Below are 27000 nucleotides of genomic sequence, written 5' to 3'. Positions count from 1 at the left end.
GTCACTACCGTCCCCACCATCTTATGTCACCTGTCATTATTCTGTCACTACTGTCACCACTATCTGATGTCACCGGTCACTATTATGTCACTACCGTCACCACTATCTGATGTCACCTGTTACTATTATGTCACTACCGTCACCACTATCTTATGTCACCTGTCATTATTCTGTCATTACTGTCGCCACTATCTTATGTTACCTGCCACTACTGTCACCACTGTCTTATGTCACCTGTCACTATTCTGTCACTACTGTCGCCACTATCTTATGTCACCTGTTACTATTCTGTCACTACTGTCACCACTATCTTATTTCACCTGTCACTATTCTGTCACTACTGTCACAACTATCTGATGTCACCGGTCACTATTCTGTCACTACCGTCACCACTATCTGATGTCACTGGTCACTATTCTGTCACTACTGTCACCACTATTTGATGTCACCTGTCACTATTCTATCACTACTGTCACAACTATCTTATGGCACCTGTCACTATTCTGTCACTACTATCACCACTATCTAATGTCACCTGTCACTACTGTCATAACTATCTTTTGTCACCGGTCACTATTCTGTCACTACCGTCAATGCTGTTTTATATCACCTGTCACCACTATCTGATGTCACCTGTCACTATTCTGTCACTACTGTCACAACTATCTTATGGCACCGGTCACTATTCTGTCACTACTACTGTCACAACTATCTTATGGCACCTGTCACTATTCTGTCACTACTATCACCACTATCTAATGTCACCTGTCACTACTGTCATAACTATCTTTTGTCACCGGTCACTATTCTGTCACTACTGTCAATGCTGTGTTATATCACCTGTCACTACTGTCACCACTATCTTATGTCACCTGTCACTATTGTCACTACTGTCACCACTATCTGATGTCACCTGTCACTATTCTGTCACTACTGTCACAACTATCTTATGGCACCGGTCACTATTCTGTCACTACTATCACCACTATCTAATGTCACCTGTCACTACTGTCATAACTATCTTTTGTCACCGGTCACTATTCTGTCACTACCGTCAATGCTGTGTTATGTCACCTGTCACTACTGTCACCACTATCTTATGTCACCTGTCACTATTCTGTCACTATTGTCACCACTATCTTATGTCACCTGTCACTATTCTGTCACTACTGTCACCACTACAGAATGCCACAGAACCTGCTGGAGAAAATACCATCCAGTTCAGTGGAATCCCTGGGTGGGCAAGTAGACTTGTGAACAGTCGCAGTCTGGAAAATACAGAGATCGGCAGATAACACGCAGAATTCAGGGGCCCAAAAATCTACAAAACACGGTAAGATTGCTTTATGTTAATCTACCTGTGTGAGCTGACTTCTAACTGTTAATCTGCTATCCCTAATCCAGAGTGCAGATAGTCACTGAAAGACAGGTAATAGCTCTAGTTCTGTCTACTCGAGATTACCACCGTGTAACCTGTCTAGGGGTATTCTGTATGCTGTGAATGTTGTGTTTGAGACGGTTAAAGACTGTGTACACAAGACCAAGAGACAGATTCTGTGAGGGTTAATTTTTTTTTTTACTAGGGCGTACTTGAGCTGTATAGCAGGACACAGTGTGTGTTGCTATATGCTTTGAGAGAGCATGCCCGAGGCACTCTCCTACATAATAGTGCACAGTTTGCCCTAATACACTGGGAGAGCGAGGCCAGGAAAATTTTCTTTAAAAAGGCGTATTCACTTGTATGATCGAGCACGGTATATGCTCTCATACGTAAGGAAGGATACGCAGGGATTAAAATAGGTGTATTTACTTGTATGATCGAGCGTGTTATTTTCTCATATGTGGAAAGAGATACTCAGGGATTATAGTCGTGGTGTGAGATGGCTGGATAATCCAGAAACTGTTGAGGTCTTGGTCACTGAATATAATCGTTAGTCTTTGTGTATAGTCAAAGGTCTTGCTTAAAGGATGTGCAGTGTTTGTTACTGGGGATTTTGCTGATAGAGGGTGGGCTGTTGCACAGATAGGTGAGATGTATACTTTAGGCCACTGAGGATATTCCCCAGTAAACCCGTCTGTTCCTTTTGTTTTGTGTTATAGGAGTTAATGTGCATTGTGATTTGCGAGGAAAGAAGAGATTCTACTGAGAGAATTTGAGAAAGATGGAATCTAGTAAAGGAGTTTTACTATGTCCAGAAATTTCAAATAGGATAGAATGAGCAGGCAGAGTAGAATACGGAATAGATCCAGGCCGTCCAGGAATTCCAGAGAATGGGGAACAAAGCAAGCAAAGATAAGGGGCGTAGAGCATGTAACTTAGTTGCTGAAAGAAAGTAACAGAGTATGTTGGGAAATTAGAATAATAGGGGGGGGGGTTGGGTTGTATGCAGAAAAGTTATCAGAAGATAAGCAGGGGGGCCCTGGCAGACAGAAAGCTGCTTCAGATTGCTAAGAGGTGGTTTAACTTAGAAAAGGGATTTGCGAGCAGAATTGGGTGGGGGAGAAGGCGAGAGGGTAGTGGGGGATGTGTATTGCCTGTATCTTAACAATGTAATGCCTTTGTGTTGACTACAGCCCCTCCCTATGATGGCGGCCGCACCTGCAATGTTTAAAACCCCACATATTGTGACTCTGCAGCAAGTGTGGTGAGCCCCGCCCTCATCCTGAAATTACTTCCTCCCATGTGCTCACTTTCAGGGTGTGTGACGTCCCTTCTGGACCCTCCAATCTGGGACAGGACAAATCCCCGCCCCTTCCTCCTTAAGCAGCCATCTTGCTTCACCCAAAAGGTCTGTAGCCCCGCCCCCTTCCGCCTCTGGCGGACATCTTGCTGCACTCGGGAGGCCCAATTCCCCAATGCCACTATATCCAGTGCTATCATGATTGTCTGAAGTAAGGTCTTGTTTGACCAGACTTTATTACACTCCAAAATGTGGCCACCTTGGATGTGTGATAAGTTCAGGGAAACAAACCTTTGTTCTTTGTGAAGATGCAGCTTGGGACATAGTAGATGACCAAGCTGGTTTATAGAGTATAGAAGATTGGAGTTGATGCATGGAGGACAGAGGTCAGGGACCCATGAGCAGGGGACGCCTTCTCGTGGTGGGTTCCCAGGGGCTCTGTCTTCCTCTGCCTGCTTCTCCAATGGATGTTCAGACAGATGATGTTAAGGAAGGCTTCTACAGATGGAATAATTGCCCTACAGTCACCCAGCAAACTTTTTCACGCAATTTGCCAAAGTAGTCTGGGTTTTTTTGTGAGAAAGAGGGACTTAATTGCTCAGAGTAGGATGTCAATTCATCCACATTCTTTAGTTTTTTTTCCTTATGTCTTTGTATATTCTAGTGTCAGTCTCCACTGAAGCTATAATTTTATTCAGACAGGATAGTCAAAGTTAAACGGTGTAATTCCCTGAATGCCATTTCGACTGGATAGCTGTTAATAGCTGTTGCTTGTGTTGCGCCCCCTTGTGTTAGAAATGCTAACTGAGAAAAAAAAAAAATCAAAGGGATATTTTCGCTCAGATTTTGCTGCATACAATGGCACCTTGACCTACAAAGTACTTGTTTTGTGCCGTTTGGTTTCCTTTTTCAACGTCGTACTACTTTGAACCCGATTACTCCTTTTTTAATTGAGTATCCCTGTTCAAAGGGGGGAGGCATAGGTGATCTAGGTGTTGTAGATCAGCTATTGTGTTTTTTTAACCCGTTTAGGACCAGCCACTGTAAATTTACGGCGGCTGGTCCTGGGCTTAGAGCACCGCCGATAGTAAAATTACGGCGGTGCTCTGTGTCCTGCCTCTGCAATCAGTCAGAGGCAGGAATGGGTTATCAGCTGTTAGTGACAGCTGATAACCCGAAGCAGAAGGCAGGAGGGGTTTTTAACCCTTCCTGCCTTCTGCTTCCCCGATATACAGTGCTCAATGAGCACTGTATGGGGAAAATGAAAGTAAGATGTTCTTTCACTACGGGAGCTTCGGGGGGATTCCCTGCTACTGCAGAGCTGGAGGGTCAGACTAGACCCTGGCAGCTCTGTAGGTCACTAATGTCACCACAGGGGTTGCTTTCCCCTGTAACTAGGGCTCCTATGGACGCACCAGCTACAGTGGGAAAGTGTCAAATAAAGAAAAAAAAATATGTGAATGTCCCCCAGAGGTCTTATATGACGTCATGGGGGACATAGATAGTAAAAAACACAATTACATAAATAAGTAAAACAAAACAACAATATATACATAAGAAAGAGAATAACACAAAGCAGACGCCAACAAAAACCGTCACCGTATGCACCCTATAAACCAAAACCATACATACTATATATCAAAACGTCCGAAACAAATAAAGGAACCCGTTCCCATAATTTATTTTAGTGTAAATATAAAAATAATTTTAAAAAAACGATTTTTTTTTTAGCATTTTACCCCCAATAAAACTAAAAAACCGGAAAAAGAAGTCAGTGAAAAAGATATAAAAAAAAACAGTCCTATATGTCACAGAGAAAAAAAACAGCAAAAATAATTTTGGTAGCTAAAGGAAAAAAAATAGAGCAGTAAAACCGCCACATGGGTAAAATCCCTAAAAAGTGTCTGGTCCTTAAGGTACAAAACAGCCTGGCCCTTAAGGGGTTAAACAAAAAGGAAATAAATTTTTTGCTACAAGATTCTGATCCATGTTAAATAGAACATCAGCATGATTATTTAGTACTGATGTAGCAATAAACTGCAGGTATGCAAACAGTTACCGGAACCTCTGTTGACAATGCATATTTTGAGCTTTTTGCAGATGGTACCAGGGTGAGGATTGATGACTCCACATCGGATATGCAGTGGTCACACAACAAGATGTCCTAGAAGCAGAAGCTTTGCCTCCGCATGTCTCAGCACAAGAAGCGGAACTGAAGGCCCTCACTGAGGCGAGTAGAGTGGCGAGAGGTAAGACGGCAACCCTTTACACTGACTCCTGGTATGCATTTGGCATAGCTCATGATTACGGCCCAATATGGAAGGCCAGACAGTTTCTTACCTTAGCAGGACAACCAATTAAGAATGGTGCAGCGGTGCAGAGTCTCATGGAGGCCCTATTACTACCTGGCAGTGGAGAGTTCACACCGATTCCTACAATGGAGAAGCGAGAGACGACACCCTCGCTGACAGCATAGCAAAGGCAGCGGCCCTCAAGCCGTGGAAGAAAGAAGAAAAGATACTGACAGCATGAGTCAGTGGTAAAAACTTTGGACATTGACAAAATTTGGACTTTGATATGCTAAAGACTTTACAGTTACAAGCCAGCAAGGAAGGAAAGGATAAATGGACTAATATGGGAGCAGCAGAAACAGGACAGCGTATGGTGAACAGTCAACAGCACTTGCCTACTACAGTTCCTGTATCCCATGATGGCCTAGCTGACGCACGGAAAGATGCACCTAGTAAAGCAGCAATGACGTTGACGCTTGAAAGAGGACGGGCGGCTCCTGGGTTCTCTGTAGCTGCTGCATCATTTGTTCAGTTAGCATGATCTATGCCATAGACTAGTCAGGACAGAAGGTAAAAGGTGCCCCAAAGACACTTGCCTAGACCACTCTACCCATTTCAGGGATTGCAAATTGACTACATTCAGCTCCCACTTGCTGGGAAGTATGAATATGTGCTTGTTGTTGTTGTTGTCTTACCAAGGCAAACAAGTAGGTAACCGCAAAGAAGCTCATGAACGAGGTAAACTGTGAATATGGGGGTAGCAGAAGTGATTCAGAGTCAGACAGAGGTATAAACTTCACAGGTGAATGTAACATGTCATGTCTGCTCTGGATGTATCGCAGGCCTTTTGCACACCCCACCACCCATAGAGTAGTGGAAAGGTGGAGAGACTTAGTGGCACGCTAAAAAGCAAGATGCTTAAAATGACGCCGGAAATAGGGCTACCCTGGACAGACTGTCATCCAATCGCCCTATTCAGTGTTATATATACACCCAGGGGGAATCCTGCATTATCTCCCTACGAGGTTGTTTGGGCTAGCCCCAAGGCTAGGTTGCTACTATCCTCAGTAGTTACAATTACAATCTGATGTGTTGACTAAGTATGTGATTTCCGTTGTTAAAGCACTAACCAAAGCCTATGCACAGGTGTTCTCTTCCAGACTCAGAGGCAGACACTGGGACACATATCTTGCAGCCTGGGGATTGGGTGTGTGTCAAGACGTTCCCCAGGAAGCACCCTCTTGAGCCTCGATTTGATGATCCCTACCAGGTGCTTCTGACTACTGCCACAGCTGCGAAACTAGCCGAAAGACTTACTTGGATCCACGCTTCAGGGTGCATTCCCACGATCGTATATCGGCTCGGTTTTCACGCTAAGCCGATATACGTTGACCTCGTGTGCAGGGGGGGGGAGGTGGAAGAGCCAGGAGCAGGAACTTAGCTCCCGCCCCATCTTCGCCCCTCTGCACTATTTGCAATGGGTAGAGGTGGGACGGGGGTGGGGCTAATTCACGGAACTTAGCCCCGCCCCCGTCCCACCTCCTCTCATTGCAAATAGTGCAGAGGGGTGGAGAGGAGGCAGAGAGGGGGCGGGAGCTCAGTTCCTGCTCCTGGCTTTTCCATTCTCCCCCCCCCCCCCCTCTGCACACGAGGACAACATATATCGGCTCGTCGTGAAAACCAAGCCGATATACGTTCGTGGGAATGCACCCTCACACTGTAAGAAAGCCTCAGATTTGGGAAACCAGGCTTAGTCATGCTGTGGACATTACTCTGGTTGGGGCTAGTGAGAGAGGAGGGTGGCAACTGGAATCCTTAGTCGGAAGAATATGAGGGTATGGTTACCTTCTGGTATAACTCGTCCAACACTCAATTGGCCGCATATTCCTTCGACTATTGTACTGTGGTCCCGTGTCTAGGAGCAAAATCCCACCGCGGACCAGATTTAGCCCAGTCCAGCTGGTTATATGACTTATATACCCGGGGAATACAATATGTTTGCGCCACTGATAATATCTGGGGAGAAGACTATTGCTGTAAGGGATATGGTAGATGCTCCCGAGTGGAAGCCTTCACCTAGCCAGTGCCTGTAATTAACCCCCTCCGCCGTAAGATAAAAAACCTTGACGAACATGATGATCATAGCCGACCCTACCTTTGAGGACACCTTGACAGTAGCGACTGGCTACTCTGACCAGAATCTCTGGTTGGAGTTGATGAGGTACAATGCTAACAGGAGCAACAAGTCTAACTGTTGCGTGTGTGTGGTAGTGCCAGACAACACTCGGGGATGGTCCCCCTAAATCTCCATGTAGATGCTGAAGAGTGTTTCCTTAGTCTCTTCACTAACACCTCCACCAATTACACTGCTTGTGAGAAGTGGAAGAAGGAATACTCTATAACTACTTAAGTGTTTTGCACCGGAGAGAGTATTACTGACTACCCTGGAAACTACACCTGCCAGGCAAATGGGCAGGGTGGAGGGAGATTTTTGGGGAACTCACTAACGGGTATTGCTCCTCCTACGGTACGATAGGAGGGGAATGGATTCAGAATCAGGTCCAGTCCTTAGGAGACGTTTACTGGCTTTGTGGAGACATGAGGTGGAGGACCCGCCTGGAAGGTAATTGGACAGGGGAGTATGCCTTAGTAAAGCCCTTATGCTCCTCCACATCCTGTCAGATTCTGCTGTCATCCTGACAGCATTAAGGATAACGAGGTTACCCCCAATAGTTACCTTATTTCAATCCAACTCTGCCTGTGTTCTTCTTGTCATGTTGGTCTATCCTTGTCTTCTGCATAGGTACGGCGGTTCCTTCCAGTCTTGTCACTAGGTAGTGTAGGGTCAGTGTTGGCGGTCTGGACGTGTCCACCTTCAGGGCTATCTCCAGGAGGGACATTGGTGTGGGTGAAGATTAGGGAGTCCCACGCCGTGCGTACCTGTGCACACTACTAGTATTGTAACATTATACTAGAGCGAGAAGAGAGACCCCTGGTGGTAGTTTTGATCTACACGTGTACATTGACGTCATAGGACAGCCAAGGGGGGTACCTGACGAGTTGTAAAACTAGAGACCAAGTTAAAGCTAGATTCGAGTCCATTTTTCTGATCATTATGGTAAATAAAATGTTGACTGGATTAATTATGTTTATTATAATTAGCAGCGGTTTATAAATTACACTAGAGATGCCTTATAGGGACTAGTTGACCAATAGGACCTACCCCGACTATGACTTTTCAAGATAGAATTCTATATGGCCCAACGAATGAAAACTATATATGTTACTGATGTAATGTGTTGTATGCCCTTAAAGGGCAGGTATTATGTGTTGCAATAAAATGAGGTTCTGAGCAATGTACCGCCCAGAACCAGTTTAGACCTGAGACTTACAACTTGTGTCCGACTGGTTGTGATAATGCGTGCACATGCCATGCTATACAATTAGGAATCTACAGAATACCCCAGAACCTGCTGGACAAAATACTATCCAGTTCACACATACAGCTCTGCTACATCCGCAATACACATACAGTACAGGAGCGTGTACATTACACACATACAGCTCTGCTACATCTACAATACACATACAGTATAGGAGCGTGTACATTACACACATACAGCTCTACTACATCCACAATACATATATAGTACAGGAGCGTGTACATTACACACATACAGCTCTGCTACATCCACAATACACATACAGTACAGGAGCGTGTACATTACACACATACAGCTCGGCTACATCCACAATACACATACAGTACAGGAGCGTGTACATTACACACATACAGCTCGGCTACATCCACAATACACATACAATACAGGAGCGTGTACATTACACACATACAGCTCTGCTACATCCACAATACACATACAGTACAGGAGCGTGTACATTACACACATACAGCTCTGCTACATCCACAATACACATACAGTACAGGAGCGTGTACATTACACACATACAGCTCGGCTACATCCACAATACACATACAGTACAGGAGCGTGTACATTACACACATACAGCTCTGCTACAACCACAATACACATACAGTACAGGAGCGTGTACATTACACACATACAGCTCTGCTATATCCACAATACACATACAGTACAGGAGTGTGTACATTACACACATACAGCTCGGCTACATCCACAATACACATACAGTACAGGAGCGTGTACCTTACACACATACAGCTCTGCTACATCCACAATACACATACAGTACAGGAGCATGTACATTACACACGTACAGCTCTGCTACATCCACAATACACATACAGTACAGGAGCGTGTACATTACACACGTACAGCTCTGCTACATCCACAATACACATACAGTACAGGAGCGTATACATTACACACATACAGCTCGGCTACATCCACAATACACATACAGTACAGGAGCGTGTACATTACACACATACAGCTCGGCTACATCCACAATACACATACAGTACAGGAGCGTGTACATTACACACATACAGCTCTGCTACATCCACAATACACATACAGTACAGGAGCGTGTACATTACACACAGCTCTGCTACATCCACAATACACACACAGTACAGGAGCGTGTACATTACACACATACAGCTCTGCTACATCCACAATACACATACAGTACAGGAGCGTGTACATTACACACATACAGCTCTGCTACATCCACAATACACATACAGTACAGGAGCGTGTACATTACACACATACAGCTCTGCTACATCCACAATACACATACAGTACAGGAGCGTGTACATTACACACATACAGCTCTGCTACATCCACAATACACATACAGTACAGGAGCGTGTACATTACACACATACAGCTCTGCTACATCCACAATACACATACAGTACAGGGGCGTGTACATTACACACATACAGCTCTGCTACATCCACAATACACATACAGTACAGGAGCGTGTACATTATACACATACAGCTCTGCTACATCCACAATACACATACAGTACAGGAGCGTGTACATTACACACATACAGCTCTGCTACATCCACAATACACATACAGTACAGGAGCGTGTACATTACACACATACAGCTCTGCTACATCCACAATACACATACAGTACAGGAGCATGTACATTACACACTTACAGCTCTGCTACATCCACAATACACATACAGTACAGGAGCGTGTACATTACACACATACAGCTCTGCTACATCCACAATACACATACAGTACAGGAGCGTGTACATTACACACATACAGCTCTGCTACATCCACAGTACACATACAGTACAGGAGCGTGTACATTACACATACAGCTCTGCTACATCCACAATACACATACAGTACAGGAGCGTGTACATTACACACATACAGCTCTGCTACATCCACAATACACATACAGTACAGGAGCGTGTACATTACACACATACAGCTCTGCTACATCCACAATACACATACAGTACAGGAGCGTGTACATTACACACATACAGCTCTGCTACATCCACAATACACATACAGTACAGCATGTACATTACACACATACAGCTCTGCTACATCCACAATACACATACAGTACAGGAGCGTGTACATTACACACATACAGCTCTGCTACATCCACAATACACACACAGTACAGGAGCGTGTACATTACACACATACAGCTCTGCTACATCCACAATACACATACAGTACAGGAGCGTGTACATTACACACATACAGCTCTGCTACATCCACAATACACATACAGTACAGGAGCGTGTACATTACACACATACAGCTCTGCTACATCCACAATACACATACAGTATAGGAGCGTGTACATTACACACATACAGCTCTGCTACATCCACAATACACATACAGTACAGGAGCGTGTACATTACACACATACAGCTCTGCTACATCCACAATACACATACAGTACAGGAGCGTGTACATTATACACATACAGCTCTGCTACATCCACAATACACATACAGTACAGGAGCGTGTACATTACACACATACAGCTCTGCTACATCCACAATACACATACAGTACAGGAGCGTGTACATTACACACATACAGCTCTGCTACATCCACAATACACATACAGTACAGGAGCGTGTACATTACACACATACAGCTCTGCTACATCCACAATACACATACAGTACAGGAGCGTGTACATTACACACATACAGCTCTGCTACATCCACAATACACATACAGTACAGGGGCGTGTACATTACACACATACAGCTCTGCTACATCCACAATACACATACAGTACAGGAGCGTGTACATTATACACATACAGCTCTGCTACATCCACAATACACATACAGTACAGGAGCGTGTACATTACACACATACAGCTCTGCTACATCCACAATACACATACAGTACAGGAGCGTGTACATTACACACATACAGCTCTGCTACATCCACAATACACATACAGTACAGGAGCATGTACATTACACACTTACAGCTCTGCTACATCCACAATACACATACAGTACAGGAGCGTGTACATTACACACATACAGCTCTGCTACATCCACAATACACATACAGTACAGGAGCGTGTACATTACACACATACAGCTCTGCTACATCCACAGTACACATACAGTACAGGAGCGTGTACATTACACATACAGCTCTGCTACATCCACAATACACATACAGTACAGGAGCGTGTACATTACACACATACAGCTCTGCTACATCCACAATACACATACAGTACAGGAGCGTGTACATTACACACATACAGCTCTGCTACATCCACAATACACATACAGTACAGGAGCGTGTACATTACACACATACAGCTCTGCTACATCCACAATACACATACAGTACAGCATGTACATTACACACATACAGCTCTGCTACATCCACAATACACATACAGTACAGGAGCGTGTACATTACACACATACAGCTCTGCTACATCCACAATACACACACAGTACAGGAGCGTGTACATTACACACATACAGCTCTGCTACATCCACAATACACATACAGTACAGGAGCGTGTACATTACACACATACAGCTCTGCTACATCCACAATACACATACAGTACAGGAGCGTGTACATTACACACATACAGCTCTGCTACATCCACAATACACATACAGTATAGGAGCGTGTACATTACACACATACAGCTCTGCTACATCCACAATACACATACAGTACAGGAGCGTGTACATTACACACATACAGCTCTGCTACATCCACAATACACATACAGTACAGGAGCGTGTACATTATACACATACAGCTCTGCTACATCCACAATACACATACAGTACAGGAGCGTGTACATTACACACATACAGCTCTGCTACATCCACAATACACATACAGTACAGGAGCGTGTACATTACACACATACAGCTCTGCTACATCCACAATACACATACAGTACAGGAGCGTGTACATTACACACATACAGCTCTGCTACATCCACAATACACATACAGTACAGGAGCGTGTACATTACACACATACAGCTCTGCTACATCCACAATACACATACAGTACAGGGGCGTGTACATTACACACATACAGCTCTGCTACATCCACAATACACATACAGTACAGGAGCGTGTACATTATACACATACAGCTCTGCTACATCCACAATACACATACAGTACAGGAGCGTGTACATTACACACATACAGCTCTGCTACATCCACAATACACATACAGTACAGGAGCGTGTACATTACACACATACAGCTCTGCTACATCCACAATACACATACAGTACAGGAGCATGTACATTACACACTTACAGCTCTGCTACATCCACAATACACATACAGTACAGGAGCGTGTACATTACACACATACAGCTCTGCTACATCCACAATACACATACAGTACAGGAGCGTGTACATTACACACATACAGCTCTGCTACATCCACAGTACACATACAGTACAGGAGCGTGTACATTACACATACAGCTCTGCTACATCCACAATACACATACAGTACAGGAGCGTGTACATTACACATATACAGCTCTGCTACATCCACAATACACATACAGTACAGGAGCGTGTACATTACACACATACAGCTCTGCTACATCCACAATACACATACAGTACAGGAGCGTGTACATTACACACATACAGCTCTGCTACATCCACAATACACATACAGTACAGCATGTACATTACACACATACAGCTCTGCTACATCCACAATACACATACAGTACAGGAGCGTGTACATTACACACATACAGCTCTGCTACATCCACAATACACACACAGTACAGGAGCGTGTACATTACACACATACAGCTCTGCTACATCCACAATACACATACAGTACAGGAGCGTGTACATTACACACATACAGCTCTGCTACATCCACAATACACATACAGTACAGGAGCGTGTACATTACACACATACAGCTCTGCTACATCCACAATACACATACAGTATAGGAGCGTGTACATTACACACATACAGCTCTGCTACATCCACAATACACATACAGTACAGGAGCGTGTACATTACACACATACAGCTCTGCTACATCCACAATACACATACAGTACAGGAGCGTGTACATTATACACATACAGCTCTGCTACATCCACAATACACATACAGTACAGGAGCGTGTACATTACACACATACAGCTCTGCTACATCCACAATACACATACAGTACAGGAGCGTGTACATTACACACATACAGCTCTGCTACATCCACAATACACATACAGTACAGGAGCGTGTACATTACACACATACAGCTCTGCTACATCCACAATACACATACAGTACAGGAGCGTGTACATTACACACATACAGCTCTGCTACATCCACAATACACATACAGTACAGGGGCGTGTACATTACACACATACAGCTCTGCTACATCCACAATACACATACAGTACAGGAGCGTGTACATTATACACATACAGCTCTGCTACATCCACAATACACATACAGTACAGGAGCGTGTACATTACACACATACAGCTCTGCTACATCCACAATACACATACAGTACAGGAGCGTGTACATTACACACATACAGCTCTGCTACATCCACAATACACATACAGTACAGGAGCATGTACATTACACACTTACAGCTCTGCTACATCCACAATACACATACAGTACAGGAGCGTGTACATTACACACATACAGCTCTGCTACATCCACAATACACATACAGTACAGGAGCGTGTACATTACACACATACAGCTCTGCTACATCCACAGTACACATACAGTACAGGAGCGTGTACATTACACATACAGCTCTGCTACATCCACAATACACATACAGTACAGGAGCGTGTACATTACACACATACAGCTCTGCTACATCCACAATACACATACAGTACAGGAGCGTGTACATTACACACATACAGCTCTGCTACATCCACAATACACATACAGTACAGGAGCGTGTACATTACACACATACAGCTCTGCTACATCCACAATACACATACAGTACAGGAGCGTGTACATTACACACACACAGCTCTACTACACCTACAATATACATACAGTACAGGAGGCTAGACATTACACACATACAGCTCTGCTACATCCACAATACACATACAGTACAGGAGCGTGTACATTACACACATACAGCTCTGCTACATCCACAATACACATACAGGAGCGTGTACATTACACACATACAGCTCTGCTACATCCACAATACACATACAGTACAGGAGCGTGTACATTACACACATACAGCTCTGCTACATCCACAGTACACATACAGTACAGGAGCGTGTACATTACACACATACAGCTCTGCTACATCCACAATACACATACAGTACAGGAGCGTGTACATTACACACAGACAGCTCTGCTACATCCACAATACACATACAGTACAGGAGCGTGTACATTACACACATACAGCTCTGCTACATCCACAATACACATACAGTACAGGAGCGTGTACATTACACACATACAGCTCTGCTACATCCACAATACACATACAGTACAGGGGCGTGTACATTACACACATACAGCTCTGCTACATCTACAATACACGTACAGTACAGGAGCGTGTACATTACACACATACAGCTCTGCTACATCCACAATACACATACAGTACAGGAGCGTGTACATTACACACATACAGCTCTGCTACATCCACAATACACATACAGTACAGGAGCGTGTACATTACACACATACAGCTCTGCTACATCCACAATACACATACAGTACAGGAACGTGTACATTACACACATACAGCTCTGCTACATCCACAATACACATACAGTACAGGAGCGTGTACATTACACACATACAGCTCTGCTACATCCACAATACACATACAGTACAGGAGCGTGTACATTACACACATACAGCTCTGCTACATCCACAATACACATACAGTACAGGAGCGTGTACATTACACACACACAGCTCTGCTACATCCACAATACACATACAGTACAGGAGCGTGTACATTACACACACACAGCTCTGCTACATCCACAATACACATACAGTACAGGAGCGTGTACATTACACACATACAGCTCTGCTACATCCACAATACACATACAGTACAGGAGCGTGTACATTACACACATACAGCTCTGCTACATCCACAATACACATACAGTACAGGAGCGTGTACATTACACACATACAGCTCTGCTACATCCACAATACACATACAGTACAGGAACGTGTACATTACACACATACAGCTCTGCTACATCCACAATACACATACAGTACAGGAGCGTGTACATTACACACATACAGCTCTGCTACATCCACAATACACATACAGTACAGGAACGTGTACATTACACACATACAGCTCTGCTACATCCACAATACACATACAGTACAGGAGCGTGTACATTACACACACACAGCTCTGCTACATCCACAGTACACATACAGTACAGGAGCATGTACATTACACACATACAGCTCTGCTACATCCACAATACACATACAGTACAGGAGCGTGTACATTACACACATACAGCTCTGCTACATCCACAATACACATACAGTACAGGAGCGTGTACATTACACACAGCTCTGCTACATCCACAATACACACACAGTACAGGAGCGTGTACATTACACACATACAGCTCTGCTACATCCACAATACACATACAGTACAGGAGCGTGTACATTACACACATACAGCTCTGCTACATCCACAATACACATACAGTACAGGAGCGTGTACATTACACACATACAGCTCTGCTACATCCACAATACACATACAGTACAGGAGCGTGTACATTACACACATACAGCTCTGCTACATCCACAATACACATACAGTACAGGAGCATGTACATTACACACATACAGCTCTGCTACATCCACAATACACATACAGTACAGGAGCGAGTACATTACACACATACAGCTCTGCTACATCCACAATACACATACAGTACAGGAGCGTGTACATTACACACATACAGCTCTACTACATCCACAATACACATACAGTACAGGAGCGTGTACATTACACACATACAGCTCTGCTACATCCACAATACACATACAGTACAGGAGCGTGTACATTACACACATACAGCTCTGCTACATCCACAATACACATACAGTACAGGAGCGTGTACATTACACACATACAGCTCTGCTACATCCACAATACACATACAGTACAGGAGCGTGTACATTACACACATACAGCTCTGCTACATCCACAATACACATACAGTACAGGAGCGTGTACATTACACACATACAGCTCTGCTACATCCACAATACACACACAGTACAGGAGCGTGTACATTACACACATACAGCTCTGCTACATCCACAATACACATACAGTACAGCATGTACATTACACACATACAGCTCTGCTACATCCACAATACACATACAGTACAGGAGCGTGTACATTACACACATACAGCTCTGCTACATCCACAATACACACACAGTACAGGAGCGTGTACATTACACACATACAGCTCTGCTACATCCACAATACACATACAGTATAGGAGCGTGTACATTACACACATACAGCTCTGCTACATCCACAATACACATACAGTACAGGAGCGTGTACATTACACACATACAGCTCTGCTACATCCACAATACACATACAGTACAGGAGCGTGTACATTATACACATACAGCTCTGCTACATCCACAATACACATACAGTACAGGAGCGTGTACATTACACACATACAGCTCTGCTACATCCACAATACACATACAGTACAGGAGCGTGTACATTACACACATACAGCTCTGCTACATCCACAATACACATACAGTACAGGAGCGTGTACATTACACACATACAGCTCTGCTACATCTACAATACACATACAGTACAGGAGCGTGTACATTACACACATACAGCTCTACTACATCCACAATACACATACAGTACAGGAGCGTGTACATTACACACATACAGCTCTGCTACATCTACAATACACATACAGTACAGGAGCGTGTACATTACACACATACAGCTCTGCTACATCCACAATACACATACAGTACAGGAGCGTGTACATTACACACATACAGCTCTGCTACATCCACAATACACATACAGTACAGGAGCGTGTACATTACACACATACAGCTCTGCTACATCCACAATACACATACAGTACAGGGGCGTGTACATTACACACATACAGCTCTGCTACATCCACAATACACATACAGTACAGGAGCGTGTACATTATACACATACAGCTCTGCTACATCCACAATACACATACAGTACAGGAGCGTGTACATTACACACATACAGCTCTGCTACATCCACAATACACATACAGTACAGGAGCGTGTACATTACACACATACAGCTCTGCTACATCCACAATACACATACAGTACAGGAGCATGTACATTACACACTTACAGCTCTGCTACATCCACAATATACATACAGTACATAAACGTGTACATTACACACATACAGCTCTGCTACATCCACAATACACATACAGTACAGGAGCGTGTACATTACACACATACAGCTCTGCTACATCCACAATACACATACAGTACAGGAGCGTGTACATTACACACATACAGCTCTGCTACATCCACAATACACATACAGTACAGGAGCGTGTACATTACACACATACAGCTCTGCTACATCCACAATACACATACAGTACAGGAGCATGTACATTACACACTTACAGCTCTCCTACATCCACAATACACATACAGTACAGGAGCGTGTACATTACACACATACAGCTCTGCTACATCCACAATACACATACAGTACAGGAGCGTGTACATTACACACATACAGCTCTGCTACATCCACAATACACATACAGTACAGGAGCGTGTACATTACACACATACAGCTCTGCTACATCCACAATACACATACAGGAGCGTGTACATTACACACATACAGCTCTGCTACATCCACAATACACATACAGTACAGGAGCGTGTACATTACACACATACAGCTCTGCTACATCCACAGTACACATACAGTACAGGAGCGTGTACATTACACACATACAGCTCTGCTACATCCACAATACACATACAGTACAGGAGCGTGTACATTACACACAGACAGCTCTGCTACATCCACAATACACATACAGTACAGGAGCGTGTACATTACACACATACAGCTCTGCTACATCCACAATACACATACAGTACAGGAGCGTGTACATTACACACATACAGCTCTGCTACATCCACAATACACATACAGTACAGGGGCGTGTACATTACACACATACAGCTCTGCTACATCCACAATACACGTACAGTACAGGAGCGTGTACATTACACACATACAGCTCTGCTACATCCACAATACACATACAGTACAGGAGCGTGTACATTACACACATACAGCTCTGCTACATCCACAATACACATACAGTACAGGAGCGTGTACATTACACACATACAGCTCTGCTACATCCACAATACACATACAGTACAGGAACGTGTACATTACACACATACAGCTCTGCTACATCCACAATACACATACAGTACAGGAGCGTGTACATTACACACATACAGCTCTGCTACATCCACAATACACATACAGTACAGGAGCGTGTACATTACACACATACAGCTCTGCTACATCCACAATACACATACAGTACAGGAGCGTGTACATTACACACACACAGCTCTGCTACATCCACAATACACATACAGTACAGGAGCGTGTACATTACACACATACAGCTCTGCTACATCCACAATACACATACAGTACAGGAGCGTGTACATTACACACATACAGCTCTGCTACATCCACAGTACACACACAGTACAGGAGCATGTACATTACACACATACAGCTCTGCTACATCCACAATACACATACAGTACAGGAGCGTGTACATTACACACATACAGCTCTGCTACATCCACAATACACATACAGTACAGGAGCGTGTACATTACACACATACAGCTCTGCTACATCCACAATACACATACAGTACAGGAGCGTGTACATTACACACATACAGCTCTGCTACATCCACAATACACATACAGTACAGGAGCGTGTACATTACACACATACAGCTCTGCTACATCCACAATACACATACAGTACAGGAGCGTGTACATTACACACATACAGCTCTGCTACATCCACAATACACATACAGTACAGGAGCGTGTACATTACACACATACAGCTCTGCTACATCCACAATACACATACAGTACAGGAGCGTGTACATTACACACATACAGCTCTGCTACATCCACAATACACATACAGTACAGGAGCGTGTACATTACACACATACAGCTCTGCTACATCCACAATACACATACAGTACAGGAGCCTGTACATTACACACATACAGCTCTGCTACATCCACAATACACATACAGTACAGGAGCGTGTACATTACACACATACAGCTCTGCTACATCCACAATACACATACAGTACAGGAGCGTGTACATTACACACATACAGCTCTGCTACATCCACAATACACATACAGTACAGGAGCGTGTACATTACACACATACAGCTCTGCTACATCCACAATACACATACAGTACAGGAGCGTGTACATTACACACATACAGCTCTGCTACATCCATGATAAACAGTGCACCCCCTGCTCATCCAGCAGCAGACTCCTGCACTGTTCCCCCGGGTCATGTGACCCATGACTCCTCCCACATCGGTAATCACATGACAGTGACATCATCACAGGTCCTGGAAGCTCACCTTTGTCTGGCTCTGCAGGTGGAGATTTGTGGGAGTCCTGATTGAGTTGCGCAGCGGCGCTTGGAAATCGAGAAAGAGGTAAGTATAATGGTTTTAGGGGGCTAGTAATGCTCCTGGGGTTGGTGTGTCAGACGCTATTACTACGAGGTCCGCTGTGGGGGACACTATTACTAAGGGGGCCGCTGTGGGGGACTCTATCACTACGGGGGCCGCTGTGGGGGACACTATTACTAAGGGGGCCGCTGTGGGGGACACTATCACTACGGGGGCCGCCGTGGGGGACACTATCACTACGGGGGCCGCCGTGGGGGACACTATCACTACGGGGGCCGCCGTGGGGGACACTATCACTACGGGGGCCGCCGTGGGGGACACTATCACTACGGGGGCTCGCTGTTATGGGACGCTATTACAACGGGGGCCGTGGGGGACGCTATCCCTTTAGGGCTCACCGTGGGTGAAATTATCACTACTGGGGCCACCGTGGGGGACACTATTACTATGGGGGCCACCGTGGGGGACACTATTACTATGGGGGCCACCGTGGGGGACAGTATTACTATGGGGGCCACTGTGGGGGACACTATTACTATGGGGGCCACCGTGGGGGACACTATTACTATGGGGGCCACCGTGGGGGACACTATTACTATGGGGGCCACCGTGGGGGACACTATTACTATGGGGGCCACCGTGGAGGACACTATTACTATGGGGGCCAACGTGGGGGACACTATTACTATGGGGGCCAACGTGGGGGACACTATTACTATGGGGGCCAACTTGGGGGACACTATTACTAAGGGGGCCATCGTGGGGGACACTGTCACTTAGGGGGCTGCCCTGGGGGGACGCTGTCACTACCGGGGCCGCCCTGGGGGGACGCTGTCACTACCGGGGCCGCCCTGGGGGGACGCTGTCACTACCGGGGCCGCCCTGGGGGGACGCTGTCACTACCGGGGCCGCCCTGGGGGGACGCTGTCACTACCGGGGCCGCCCTGGGGGGACGCTGTCACAACAGGGGCTGTGGGGGACGCTAACCCTTTAGGACTCACCGTGGGTGAAATTATCACTACTGGGGCCACCGTGGGGGACACTTACTATGGGGGCCACTGTGGGGGACACTATTACTATGGGGGTCAACGTGGGGGACACTGTCACTTAGGGGGCCGTCATGGGGGACACTGTCACTTAGGGGGCCGTCGTGGGGGACACTGTCACTTAGGGGGCCGTCGTGGGGGACACTGTCACTTAGGGGGCCGTCGTGGGGGACACTGTCACTACCAGGGGGCCGTCGTGGGGGACGCTGTCACTACCAGGGGCCGCCCTGGGGGGACGCTGTCACTACCGGGGGCCGCCCTGGGGGGACACTGTCACTACCGGGGGCCGCCCTGGGGGGACACTGTCACTACCGGGGCCGCCCTGGGGGGACACTGTCACTACACAGGGCAGATTTTCTGTGGAATGTATAGTAGCTGTAGCAGGAACAAAGAAGAGATTTTAAAAATCTCATTCACACGTTGTGGAAAGTATCTGCACAGAACCGTGCGGGTGGTGTGTGGTGGGGGTGGCATGCGGCGCGGGTGGCATGCGGCGCGGGTGACATGCGTCGCGGGTGACATGCGGTGCGGGATTCAATTCCACAGCATGATAATAAATCCAGTATACTGTATATCAGTCGCCCCTCCGGCGCTCCAGGGTACCTCACTGTGGTTTTTTGAAACAACGCTGTCTTTCTTATCACAATGAAGGTAAAATTTATGTTGTGATAAGCCCCGCGCCTAACCCCTCCCCTGACCACACCCTCTGTGGGGCTCCACAAGAAACTTTTGCTACAGAAGGGCTCCATGGCTGAAAAAGTTTGCCAGCCACTGCTCTGGATATAGAGAGCGCCCCCTAGTTACAGTTCTGGGTATAATAGATTATGGGAGATCTCTGTACTGTCCCTTGATATATCTGTACATAGTGATTAGAGCGCCCCCTAGTTACAGTTCTGGGTATAATAGATGATGGGAGATCTCTGTACTGTCCCTTGATATATGTATACATAGTGATTAGAGCGCCCCCTAGTTACAGTTCTGGGTATAATAGATGATGGGAGATCTCTGTACTGTCCCTTGATATATCTGTACATAGTGATTAGAGTGCCCCCTAGTCAGCACTAAATACTCACTGGCACTATTGTGTCATTTAACTTCAAACTGTAATGAGAAAAAAATGCTTGAAGGGATCATCCAAGGAAAAGGAAATAGTACAGTTGGCCGTGCCACAAGGGAAACTATACTCTCCTCTCTCTTCCCCGGTGAAACGGCGTACCGGCTTCTACGGTGATCCTGGCCTCTGCCAACAGCAGAAGGCAGGTGAACAATCTGAGGCTGCACCGTCACCGCTCCGACCTCCTGGCATGATGGCGACCAGGATGTTTTCCATCTGTCATCAGGAATGTATTAGCCGTTCCTCGCTAGTGATATTTGTTATCTTTGTGACGGCAGCGTGTAACGGGTTTCGCTATAGAAACGGTCGGCATATTTTCTGCTAAAGATTGGGGGGTGTAAAAAGTATAAACCCCAAGTATGAGAGAAAGTATGTTGTGACTGATGAGGGGAAAGGTGGGGGGGGCAACATGAAGAAAGGTCCCTGTTTCCTCCCGTGGCGTGATGTACAGAGACACAGGCAGATCTGATCTGTCTCTGCTGCCTGTAGCTGTCGGCTCCCTGCAGCCCTTCTCACCACACTGAACTAAGGCTACCTTAAGATGAGCGAATGAATAAGTGAAAGACTGAACAAGCGCTGTTTAAGCTGAATGATAAGCCACAAACGTAATGCCTGCATAAAATGAACAAGCAAGAAGTGGATATTTCTTATTCATCTTTCAGTCGTTAGATCGCATTAAGACTGAACGATTATTGTTAACTTTCACTCATTAGAACAATATTGTTTAGTCTAAAAGCTGAAATCTGGCTAAAAGGAGGCGGCACTATTTACATTTCCTCTACCGCAGGCTGTGTAGCAAATGGCTTTATAAGACTGTCAAGCCTATTTTTCTAAGACTTTTTTGGATGTAAAACAAGGCCATGATGGATGCTGTATGTGCAACACAGCCTGAGATAAAGCCTATAGTAACCCAGGAATGACCAGACTGAGAGCTGCAGGTCTGCGCAGCAGTCACTACATCCACCTCTTCACTCTCCTCTATCTCAGGCTGTATTGTGGCCACAACCAACATTCCACATTATTGGCTTTAAAATCAGCATAAATCGATCCTCCAGCCACAATACAGCCTGAGATACAGCCATTAGCAGCAAGGATGTTATTACCTACTGGAGTGCCTCCCTGAGAGATTCATGGTCAGCAAGAAAAGGGTTAAAGCAGCATGTTATTTATGCCACACAGTAAGAAAAGGTACTGCTAGAATGGCTGATCTGTAGGCGCCTCGTCTCCCCAAAAATGAATAAAAAAAGGATCTAGAGGTCCTATATTCCCTAAAACAGCACTAATACAAACTCCAGCTCAGCCGGCAATAATCATCTCACACAGATCCACCAAAGAGCAATGTAAAAAGTCCTGGGGTTCAGAATTTGGTGACCGAGAAGAATTGAACAAAAAACGGGTAATTTTTTAATAGCAGTTAAAGATAACAGCAGCTGTAGGGATTTTACGTCACCATATTCACACCGGCGCACTGAATGGGAAAAACGGACAATTACTGCACAGTGATGTAAGCAAAAACAACTAATAAAAACTATGGGGAAATCACGTTTTTTTGTTTGTTTTTTTTTAATTCCAGCAAATGTTTTTATAAAATTTCCTATTAAATGAATTCCTAATAAAGTATTTCTAAGGTTCTCCCACATTAAATGCTGCTATTAAAAATCCTACTTGTCCCTCACAATACCGGCGCTCATCCAGCTTTATTAGCAGATATAATAGCAATTGTCGTTGGGCGGTGGGGATGAGAAATGGCTGCAGGAAGGGGTTAACGGGAGGCTGTCCGGAGGATTCTGCTGCCCGATGTCACACATACATCCCAACACGCATGTACATTGCAGACATCTATATTGTGCGCTAAAACACTGCAGCGCTTCAGAGAAAACCCTGTAAAAAGCAGCTCTGAACTTGGAGAGGAGTCATCGGGGCGGTCGCTGCCCGTGTCTCCCTGCCTGGGTCGGCTATCAGTCCAGCTGATCCGGGTGAGAAGAACCCTGGTGGGATTTTGTGTTGCCTGAAGTTTGGGCTTCATAAAACTCACAAAACAGGATCTCTTTAATATCTCTTAAAGGGGTTTTCCCATGACTTGCTTCACAACCCCCGTGTCCTTCCTGGTTGCTGCTGACCGGGACATGTGACTGCCGCAGCCAATCACTGGCTACAGCAGTGACCTGTAATAACCAGTGATTGGATGCAGCAGTCACATGTCCCGGTCAGCAGCAACCAGGAAGGACACAGGGGTTGTGAAGCAATTTTAACTGATGGAAAAACACTTAAATGTTTCTCCTTATTATCTCCAGTAAATTTCTCGCTATGTGTTTTTTTTGTTTGTTTGTTTTTTTTGTGGTTTTTATATTGGTTCATATTCTTTCCATTCAGGTTCCTTTATGATTGATTTATCAAAGATGGAGAAGGACAGAAACAAGATGGCGGAGAGTGTATTCAACCTCACCCTAGAGATACTCTTCCAGCTTACTGGGGAGGTGAGAGATTCTGATGTCACATTACATCAATCCTTCTATGGTTATAACAGATGATGTCACTGGAGAGGGGAGAGATTCGAGTGATGTCACTTTACATCATTTCTTATCTATGGTAATAACAGATGATGTCACTGGAGAGAGGAGAGATTCTGATGATGTCACATTACATCATTCTCATCTATGGTAATAACAGATGATGTCACTGGAGGGAGGAGAGATTCTGATGATGTCACATTACATCATTCTAATCTATGGTAATAACAGATGATGTCACTGGAGGGAGGAGAGATTCTGATGATGTTACATTACATCATTCTTATCTATGGTAATAACTGATGATGTCACTGGGGAGGTGATGGACTCTGGAAATGGCTGTAGTGATATTTATTAATGTCTTCCCATATACAGGATTACACAGTAGTGAAGAAGACCCCTAGTGATGGCTGTCGGGCCCCTGTGTGTGATGGATGGGGGAGACCCCTGAGCCCAATCACGGGGCCCCCACTTCGCCCCCTGATACATGAGGACATCAATGTACAGAATATTCTAGAAATCATCAACAAGATGATTGAGCTGCTGACTGGAGAGGTGACGCTGCAGGGAATGCTGGGACATTATACAGTAACAGCACTGGAGGCTTCTGGGTGATGACTGTATATTGTGTTGTCAGGTTCCTATAAGGTGTCAGGATGGCGCTGTCTATTTCTCCATGGAGGAGTGGGAGTATTTAGAAGGACACAAGGATCTGTACAAGGAGGCCATGATAGAGACCCGCCAGCCGCTCCCATCACCAGGTAATAGACAGGATTAAATCCACGGGGACTTTATTATCTGTATGTGAAGAATGACTTCAGTGTCCGTCTGTGTTTCCTGCAGTTCCATCCAGTAAGAGAAGAACCCCAGAGAGATGTCCCCGTCCTCTTCTTCCACAGGACCATCAGGTAGATGGAGATGTCCCTCTGATCTGTAGAAGGCTGTGAAGCTCTTGTCTTCAGTCTTATTAGATGTCTTTTACTTGTGTGATGAGGCAGGTGGAGATGGCAGGATTGGTAATAGTGTCCCCCGTAGTGGCCCCATTAGTAAAAGGGTATGTCGTACATGCCCCAGTAGCAATAGTGACCCCATTAGTATTAGGGCCTCTCACAATGGCACCAGTAGTAATACTGCCCCCTACAGTAGCCCTAGTAGTAATGGTGAACTCCCTGTTGGCATCTGATGGGGCAGCATCTCTACAAGTATTCCATTCACCTAACCTGCAGTTCTGGTCCAGCAGTCCCTACTTAGTCTATGACTGCTGACCTCTCCTCTCAGCATTTGTGCAGCTTACAGGACGGCGGACGCAGGCACCGAGGGAAAGATATCAGCGGTCACAGACTCAGCAGCGGGTGCAGCTGCCAGACGGGGCATACAGGCTGGATGAGAATTGAGGTGCTGCACGGCCGGTGGCCACATAAAAAGAAGTAGCAGACAGAATTCTGCCTAGTGACCTTAAGTTTGACGTGTGCTTTAAATAAAGGCCTTGGTAAAAGAATCATCAAGGTCCACTTTTACTAAGAATTGCACATTTTTTATTTGGATGGAATGTTTGAATCCTGTAACTCATGTAGGGAACATTTCTAAAGTGAAAACATGGCTGAAAGTTAGACAATTAAAAATAAAACCATTTTTATCTTTTCCCTAACCTGTTAGTGACCGCCAATACGCCTTTTGACGGCCTGTATCAGCTGTCTATGTATGAAGGGAGATCGGGGGGTGAACTTCCTTCATACATTTCAGGTGCCGGCTGTTTCTTACAGCCAACACCCAGCGGCAACAGCTCCAATCAACCACACGGCTGATCAGGGCTCTTGACCCTTTAAATGCCGCTGTCAGTTCTGACTATATTCGAGGATCTTGTATGCCCTCCCCCGCGCGCGCGCGATGAGATTACAGAGAGCCGTGCAGGTGTCATGGCAGCTGGGGTGGCTTGATAGACTGCCTGTCTGATCCCAATATGATGTAATACTTTGGTATTATATCATATTGCAGGAGTGATCAAAGAATCGCAAGCTGTTGTCCCCTCTGGG

General features: G+C 45.3%; 1 protein-coding gene and 1 long non-coding RNA gene across 2 annotated transcripts in view; one reads left to right on the top strand and one right to left on the bottom strand.

Moving 5' to 3' along the window:
• LOC136628986 (zinc finger protein 420-like) overlaps positions 1–27000 on the bottom strand; it is a 457969-nt gene that overhangs the window by 178137 nt on the left and 252832 nt on the right. The window lies entirely within an intron of this gene.
• Positions 1246–25444, top strand: LOC136629084 (uncharacterized). The gene is made up of 4 exons (XR_010792910.1): positions 1246–1333; positions 20262–20321; positions 24831–24934; positions 25343–25444. It is a non-coding gene; the product is annotated as an uncharacterized lncRNA (long non-coding RNA).

This window comes from Eleutherodactylus coqui, chromosome 5 (assembly GCF_035609145.1).
Source record: "Eleutherodactylus coqui strain aEleCoq1 chromosome 5, aEleCoq1.hap1, whole genome shotgun sequence".
In the NCBI taxonomy this organism is placed as follows: Eukaryota; Metazoa; Chordata; class Amphibia; order Anura; family Eleutherodactylidae; genus Eleutherodactylus; species Eleutherodactylus coqui.
The sequence above is the reverse complement of the archived record's forward strand: the minus strand, read 5'-3'. Positions and strand labels throughout refer to the sequence as shown.